Source organism: Sinocyclocheilus rhinocerous, unplaced genomic scaffold (genome assembly GCF_001515625.1).
Source record: "Sinocyclocheilus rhinocerous isolate Xijiao unplaced genomic scaffold, SAMN03320098_v1.1 scaffold653, whole genome shotgun sequence".
NCBI lineage: Eukaryota > Metazoa > Chordata > Actinopteri > Cypriniformes > Cyprinidae > Sinocyclocheilus > Sinocyclocheilus rhinocerous.
Window position 1 is genome coordinate 16142 of NW_015642815.1, and position 8801 is coordinate 24942.

An 8801-nucleotide genomic window follows, 5' to 3' on the forward strand; every position below is an offset into this window, starting at 1 on the left:
CGGTTGAGATTATATTGCCACCTGTTGGTTTGGCATGCTCTTGACAGTGCTTCATAGCATGCGTTTGCATGTGGGCGGAGATTTTTTTTAAAACGGAAGGAGGAAAAACTGTTTACAAAGCTAACAATTGCCCTTCATATATATTCATATACACATGGCCAATGTCTCAGAAGTAAGCGGGAGCAAAATATAAGAGCTCCTCCAGCTTTCAGAGCCAATGTGTGGGTGCACTTTGGTTTTAAAAATAAGTCAGGGAGTAATGAATTAGATAAATGCCATTTGTGAGCTTTGCCAGGCTACACTGAAATATTCAGGAAATACAACCAACTTGCTTTATCACTTTATCACAGGACCCCACGCACCTCAACCAAAACCTGTTGATTCAAGGCCAACTACACTGGATAATACCACAAACAAGCTTCCATCTACCTCATCTTTTGCAAAGAAAATGACGGAGTTGGTGGTGTATTTCATTTGTAAGAATTTGCAGCCATATAGTGTGGTTGAAAACACTCCAAGCCACTTGGGTCTACATAAGACCTTCTCCGCTTACAGAGGGGATTAGTTCAATTAGGTGGACAAAATCCGTGCCTGGAGGGCAGGGACATCCAAGTTATAAAACCTGATTAAGCTAGGCAGCAAAGACCAGGCGGCAGCCACACAGATATCACCAACAGAAACTCTGCTGGACCAAACCCAGGAAGAAGCCATTCCCTTAGTGGAATGGGCTCTTACACCAATAGGACACTGTAAGCCCACTGAGGCATAAGCCAGGGCTATAGCAACAACTATCTAGCAAGTCGCTGCTTGGTGACTGGCAGCCCTTTAGAGCCATGAGCCGCAGATGCCCAGCGACGAAGCGCCGATGCAAATGGCGTTGCTCAACTTTCATTCCATCGAAAATAAAATTTTATCGTGAATGATTTCATCACGAATAGCAAGCTGGACTTCTTGTTTCTCTCTGAGACCTGGTTGAAGGTAGGAGATTTGCCTCGGATGACTGAACTTCTGCCGCAGGGTTATTCGTACTTCAATACCCCTCGGTCAACTGGTCGAGGAAAGGGCACCTATTATGCCCCTTTTTACAAGATGTACCACCCATTTAAAATGTAACTATAACAAAAATACAGTTACTCATATTTTGTATTTTAAATACGTAACGACGTTACATGTATTTCTTTACTCCTGTTTATTGGCCTGTACACAGGACATCAAAGCCTGGATGGCTGCAAACTTTTTGAAATTAAATTATAAAACCGAGGTCAGTGCTTGGCCCTAGAAATCAGGAAGTGGCTGAATGCTTAAAATCTACCGCTCTGTCTGGTTTAATTACAACTAGTGTAAAAAATGTAGGGTTTGTTCTGGACTCAGACTTAAAAATGGATAAACAAATTAAAGGGTTAGTTCACCCAAAAATGATAATTAGCCCATAAATTACTCACCCCCAAGGCATCCTAGGTGTATATGACCTTCTTCTTTCAGACGAATCCAGTCGGAGTTATATTAAAAATTGTCTTTGATCTTTCAAGCGGTTTAATGCCACTCAGCAGGTGTAGCATGCATCAGTCCAAAAGAAGTGAAATAAAAAGCGCCCATCCATTTAAATAAAAAGTGTCTCACACGGCTCCGTGGGGTGAACAAAGGCCTCCTGTAGCGAATCTATGCATTTTTGTAAGACAAATATCCATATTCAAAACGTAATAATCATTTTAATCTAGCTTCCGCCAACAGTTGTACACAGAAGCAGCTCCGGGCGGATGACGTATGAGGTCGGCGAATAACTGGAATATAATTTAATTTCATTCACATGTGTTTCATAAACACATAATCCTTTATGGATTACAATCCACCATCAAAATTATCAATTTAATTATTCCAGCTGCTGTGAGAAAAGGCTATAAACGATCCGTCACCTGCAGGATCCTCACATGCGATAGCCTAGTAGCCGGGACAACTTCTTTATGTTTACAGACATGACGCAATGACGCGGCAGCATGCTAGAATTTCCAGCGAAAACCTACCCGTACCACTCAAATCAGAAAACATTATTATAAGCTAACCGTTGTGAATCGGACTAAAGGCGATAGTTTTGAACACTGGCTGATTATGTACTTGCTCAAATATTGATTTCGGATCATTTTTAACCAAAAAAAGTTACGGACTGCAGCTTTAATATTTGCATCATTTATGATTTATTTTATCCACCCGCAAATAATCCGAATGTATTTTTTATTACTTGACCCGTGGAAAAACAAAATATGTTTGCTGCGTAAATCAGACGGACTTACTGTAAATGCAAAATTCATTCTCTGCCAGTAGGAGGTGCTTTAAAGCAGGAGAAACGGAGGTTTCCCCAGTAACGGCTGTGTACACAAAGCAGCGCTGAGCTCACAAACACTGCTTTATCAGGCATATAACGTGCAAGATGAAATTAAAATGACAGTGAAAATTTTCTAAAGCTAGTCTTCCTTCAGAAATACAGTGATATAAAAACACCCGCGCCTCGTTTTGATATTTAAACGTGCAGTGCTCATGTTTATTCAACGAAGCCTTTTGGAAAATCGGTCAGTTTTGATATTGCGGCGAGTGCCACAAATAAATAAATGTATGGGAAACACATCCCACAGCACAACCACCTGAGCCCAACATCGGTCTACTCATCACCTTAACTTTTAACTGTGTTTGTAGCCGGCGCCATAGCCAGACTGATAAACAAACACAGACCGGAAGTTAACTTCGAGCCAGGTGCGTGCGCCTGATGAAACCGTCTATATAAAGCTTGAAGCATCAGTATCGGTATCGGCCGAACACCATTACAAAAAAACGGTACTCCGTATCGGCTGCAAAAATCCTGATCGGAGCATCCCTAATATACACCTAGGATGACTTGAGGGTGAGTAATTTATGGCCTAATTTTAATTTTTGGGTGAACTAACCCTTTAACTTTGTCGTCAGGACGAGTTTTTTTTATATATTCGTCTTTTAGCTAAAACTAAACCTTTTTTTATCAATTGCTGATTTTGAGAAGGCAATAACGGCGACGGTCTTCTCGTGAATAGATTACTGCAATTCTCTTTATTTTGGAATTGAGAACAGAGCATTGCTGCATCTTCAAAAAGTACAGAATGCTGCTGCCAGGATGCTCAAGTCTGCCAAGAACTTTGAGTCCGTTACACCGCTATTAAAATTTCCCAAATGGTTGCTTGTTCGATATAGAATTAGCTATAAGATCTTGTTACTAGTTTATAATTTTGCCCCTTCCTATCTCTCGGGTGTGTTGGCATTGTACAATCCTTCTAGATCTTTGAGATCAGTTGCATAAAGCACCTTTAGTGTAATTTCCCCTTAAGATCGCCCTTAAGTTTCCCTTACACTTTATGGGCGTTGCATAAAATATCCCTTAAATGTTACTTAAGAGAAATTCTTAGGGTTTATGACATTTCACCTAAAGAAACCCTTAAGTATCCCTTAAAACCCATTAGGTGTTGCATAAAGCCCCTTAATAATAGACATAATGAGTGCTATTGTTGTTTTTCACTGATGTGCAACCTGTTATGGGTATATGTTTACATCTCAAAAAATGTGTTTTGGGGTTTCATGACACTTTAATTACTACACTCGTGTGACATTCACAAATATCACTCATTTCTGTAGAGCTGGGCATTTTAATAAGGATCAAAGGAGTGAGTTTAGCTTTGAGAATAAAAACCAACCTGTTTGTTCCTCAGTATCTTCATGTTTGACTCTGAATGCTTCTTCAATCTTCATGTCTTCACTCTCCTCTTTAATAAACTCCATCTTTATAATAGTGTGTCACGTGGATCTCAGTTGATTCAGCAGTTTTTTTTTCTTTGTCCCGTTTAAGATGGGAGTAATTAACAGAAAGTAAATTATTCTCAAAAATTAATGCAAACTAAATCTCTGGGTGCATCTCAATAAGCTCCCTAGTTCTGAGAGTTAATGGACTTAAATGACCTGATTAAAATATACAAATTATACATAGTTAATATTTAGGTATTTATGATTTATATTTGGTATTCAATTACTTGTACATAATATTAAATAGATTACACTTACATGCCAACTTTTACAAACCAGCTGCAAAATGTTTTCATTACACAGTTTGTGTTTGTTGTTCTCGTTTGTCTTCAGCTCGCGCTGATTCGAGCGCTTCGAATCACTGAATCATGTTACAAATGACTCGGTTCAGATGATTCTGATTCTCGGTTTCTCTCACTTCTTTCTTCTTTCTGTTACTAATATGAGGATGCGCTTTACTCACAGAAATAACGTTAAAAAAGTAATACAACATTTAATTCATTTACTTTATGTAGCTTGTAAAAACGTGCAAGTTGATAGAACAGTTTGCATTGATTTAAAAACGTAACACAAACCTTTCTTCAGCCGAATCACAAGAAATGCAGGAGCGCGACGCAGCTTTATGACGTCACATCGCCAGACCAAAATAAAAGTCCCGTTTCTTCTTCTCTTGGTTAATGGCGGATTGCAAACAACTTTTAGGTGCATACCGCCACCTACTGTACAAGGGTGTGTAAATGTCATTGTAAGTGTCTTTGTTGGATACTAAATAAATCTATATCAAAATTTTGATTAAAATATGTCAGATCTGCAAGTTATCAACATAACACCACAGACACTAATAAAGTGCGACACATGAAATTGTCAGAAATTTGACATGTGAGGTACATGCAGGTGAATGAACGGGTCCCAGAGCTCGAAAGAATATTTGATGGCACCAGAGACTTGGAGACAGTTTTTAGGCTGTCAAGACAGTCACTGTTCAGCCTCAATGAAATTCTCCGTCATCCTTCTGGCCAAGGATGGAGATGTGAGGTGTGTTAGTAACACAGTAAATCTGTGTTAGTGAGCACTTCTCCTTTGCCGAGATAATCCATCCACCTCACAGGTGTGGCATATCAAGATGGTGATTAGACAGCATGATTATTGCACAGGTGTGCCTTAGGCTGGCCACAATAAAAGGCCACTCTAAAACTCGCACAATCAAATTCAAAACCAGCCAACTGGGTGGGACACACTGAGCATTTAAGGGGCATGTCCTGCCATCCACTGGACTGGATGGTGGAGATTTGCGGCTGGTTGGAATAATTGGAAACACATGGCACACAGTCTATGTATTTGCAGGTTCTCGTTTGATGTTATATTCTCCAGTTCGTACAGTTCATCTTGTGCCTCTGCCCATTTATCAAAATTGCCATAATGACCGTATAAGCTAAATGACACGCGAAAATCATCCATTTAGCCTAGCTAAGTAAATCGGAAATGTTTACTGTAACTGTCTCACTCTGTATTACTATTCAACTGTAACTGTATGTTACTATGGTTACCAATGTTTATAGGAAGCGCATTAATATAGAATGTGATTAAACCGACCTGGCACTACCTGTGCAGTTAAACGAATTTAATCAACACCTGCCAGCCAATCAGAATCGAGTATTCAGACAGACCATGGCATTAGGAAGCGCATTAATATAGAACGTGATTAAACTGACCTGGAACTACCTGTGCAGTTAAACTAATTTAATCAACACCTGCCAGCCAATCAGAATCGAGTATTCAGACAGACCATGGCATAATGATTAATATTTAGAGTATATTTTATTCTTATAATATTAAATAATATAGCTACATATTATAATATAAATCTTATTTAGTGATGAGTTTCAGAAACACAGAGTGTGTGCTAAAGGAAACTTTGCTTCTTTTGATCCTGTAAACAAACGTTGGTTTTCACGAAACTCACCTGCGCAACGCTGACCTCATACGTCATCCTCCCGGAGCTGCTTCCGTGTACAACTGTTGGCGCAAGCTAGATTAAAGTGATTATTAAGTTTTGAATATGGATATTTTTCTTACAAAAACGCATCGATACAGAAGGCCTTTGTTCACCCCCCCGTGTGAGACACTTTTTTTTATGGAAGAGCGCTTTTTATTTCAGGTCTTTTGAACTGAAGAAATGCAACACCCGCTGACTGAAATGATAGAGCTTGAAAGATCAAAGACAATTTTTAATATAACTCCGACTGGATTCGTCTGAAAGAAGAAAGTCATATACACCTAGGATGCCTCGGGGGTGAGTAAAACACAGCCTAATTTTCATTTTTGGGTGAACTAACCCTTTAAGTACTTTCCACCATGACTATTTATTTTTTTTACATTTTCCAGTCTTGAAAATCACTCTACATTCTCTCCCAGTTTTTTATGAAGCAAGTCCATATGAAAGCAACTTTACTTGATCTTTCATCGTTTTCTTGTAAGAGAAAATAATGTTTCTGTTAAACACAAGCCAAGTTTCCATCCAGTTTTTCCACTGTTTTGTTATCGACAAAGAGAATATGCGTAAAAAAAACTTTGCGAAAATTGCTGTCTCCAGCCTGTTTCCATCCAACTGGCCTTTTACCGATAAAATGGTGTGTGTGATGACGTCATCCCTAAAAAAAATTAATTGTTGCATAAGTTTTGGTGTATCGCAAAAAAAATTGCCCTTGAGCTGTTTCCATACATAATTTCACGGTAAAAAATTTTAAGCGCTAAATATTAAAAATAAAAAATCCCTGGATGGAAACCTGGCTACAGATGCAATGAGCAAGACATGGAGGAGTTGAGAGATTACCAATTTATTATTTGGGTAAACATAGATAGTGATGGCACACTTCTCTCCAGTTATTACATGATGCATAAGGTTTTTCCTGTCTGTGAAAATCATTTCATACTGACAACATCTAAAACAGTTCTCTCTTGAAGTGAATTAAGGAATGTTGATTAAGGCTTACTTTACGTCCGAAACTCTTTCCACACTGATCACATGTGAACAGCTTCTCTCCTGTGTGAATGATCATGTGACTCTTAAGAGCTTCTTTTCGTGAGAAGCTCTTTCCACACTGTTGACATGTGTAAGGTTTCTCTCCAGTGTGAATTCTCATGTGGCTTGTAAGGTTCCATTTGTGACTGAAACTCTTTCCACACTGAGAGCATGTGTAAGGCTTCTCTCCAGTGTGAACTCTCATGTGAGTCTTGAAGCTTACTTTATTACTGAAAATCTTTCCACACTGCTGACATATGCAGCTGTTCTCTCCAAAGTGATTCTTCCTGTGAGCATTTAGGGTGTCTTTATGTGTGAAACTCTTTCCACATTGATCACATGTGAATGGCTTTTCTCCAGTGTGAATTCTCATGTGATTTAAAAAGCTCCATTTTTGAGTGAAATGTTTTCCACATTGTTGGCAGGTGAAAGGCTTCTCTCCAGTGTGAATTCTCATGTGGCTTATGAGGTGCCCCCTTTGACTGAAGCTCTTTCCACACTGAGGGCAGGTGAAAGGCTTCTCTCCTGTGTGAATTCTCATGTGGCTTGTAAGGTTCCATTTGTGACTGAAACTCTTTCCACACTGAGGGCAGGTGAAAGGTTTCTCTCCAGTGTGAATTCTCATGTGTTCTTCAAGGGCTTTTTTTCCACGGCAACTCTTTCCACACTGATGGCAGGTGTTAGATTTGGTCTTCTGGGCTCTTTTTCGTGAGGAAGTCTTTGCAGTCTTTATGTTTTTTTTTCCAGTTATAAAATTACTACGTTCCTCATACTGATCCTTCTCCTCTATTTCATTCAATTCTTGTCTCTCCTCTTTCAGTGACATCAGGTCTACAGTGGGAAAAAATGAAATACATGTTAACCTCACATTGTAAAAAGTGACAGTAACATACTGTTTTCCATTAAAATTGTACCATACTGTAAAAAACAGCATTCTGGGAACTTTTTGCCATTTCCATTTACTGCTATTTACTTTGTTGTAAGGGAAACGTCTCGGGTTACGCATGTAACCATGGTTCCCCCAAGAGGGAACGAGACGCTGCGCCCACTAGGGGGGGGCAATGGGGAATGCAGCCTGCATGACCGGTGTCTGAAGCACGTGTGAAACAATGCCAATCTATTGGCCCACATGGCCCATGACGTCAGGCCCATCATAGGCAGGGTGCCCGGAAGTATAAAAGGGCACCTGCTGAATACGTCATCCACTTAGCTGTCTGAAGGAGACATAGACAGGCAGGAAGAAGGCATGGCAAGGGGGTGCAGCGTCTTATTTCCTCTCGGGGAACCATGGTTACATGCGTAACCCGAGACGTTACCCTTCTAGGGAACTCAGCGCTGCGCCCCCTAGGGGGCACAATGGGGAAAGAAATCCAACCATGCCGTGCCGAGGCGCATGCCTGTCCACCTGGTGAGAGAGCACTAAGGAAGCGACAAACATACACCAAGCCTTTCCTTAGAAAGGGGCCATGCCACTGACGCCACGGGTCACTCACGCAACTTGGCAGAAACGGGGGAACCCGAATAGATCAAGGGGAACATCCCACCCAAGTTAAGAGCACAGCTATCCTTAGATAGATATGCTATGTGAGCAGAACTAGCCTGGATACACAAGAGCACTGAAGAGGCTAACTAGAAAGCCTCTAGAGGGGCTAGAGATCGCTACATAAATCTCAGGTAAGGAGAGTAGCTGCTGAGCTTGAACACAGCTATTCTCAGATAGCTATGTCCCTAAGGTCTTATGAAGGCTTGTGGACCAGAATAACATAGCCCACTCTCTGTGGTCTGGGCAGCTCTGTAGGAAGGCTATCTCGGCTATCTACTTAATACCAGTGCAGGGGAGATAGCACTGTCTAGGCAAGGGCTTAAGGAGACCGCTACTTAAAGACCCTAAGAAGGGAGCAGTCACTGAGCTGGCACATAGATATCCTCAGATAGCTATGTACCTAGGAAGGGCTACCAG

At 40.5% G+C, this 8801-nt stretch overlaps 1 protein-coding gene, 1 long non-coding RNA gene and 1 pseudogene across 2 annotated transcripts in view; 1 reads left to right on the top strand and 2 right to left on the bottom strand.

The window, feature by feature from the left end:
* LOC107756523 (gastrula zinc finger protein XlCGF8.2DB-like) overlaps positions 1-4461 on the bottom strand; it is a 6601-nt gene extending 2140 nt beyond the window's left edge. The window contains exon 1 of the mRNA XM_016573680.1: positions 4395-4461. The gene's annotated coding sequence lies outside the window, so the exon portion shown is untranslated. The remainder of the gene's footprint in view (positions 1-4394) is intronic.
* A 2211-nt stretch (positions 4462-6672) lies between these two features.
* LOC107756522 (gastrula zinc finger protein XlCGF8.2DB-like) overlaps positions 6673-8801 on the bottom strand; it is a 7518-nt pseudogene continuing 5389 nt past the window's right edge.
* The window catches only part of LOC107756528 (uncharacterized), a 12381-nt gene continuing 10615 nt past the window's right edge, over positions 7036-8801 (top strand). Inside the window, exon 1 of the long non-coding RNA XR_001641825.1 lies at positions 7036-7050. This is a non-coding gene — a long non-coding RNA (uncharacterized LOC107756528). The remainder of the gene's footprint in view (positions 7051-8801) is intronic.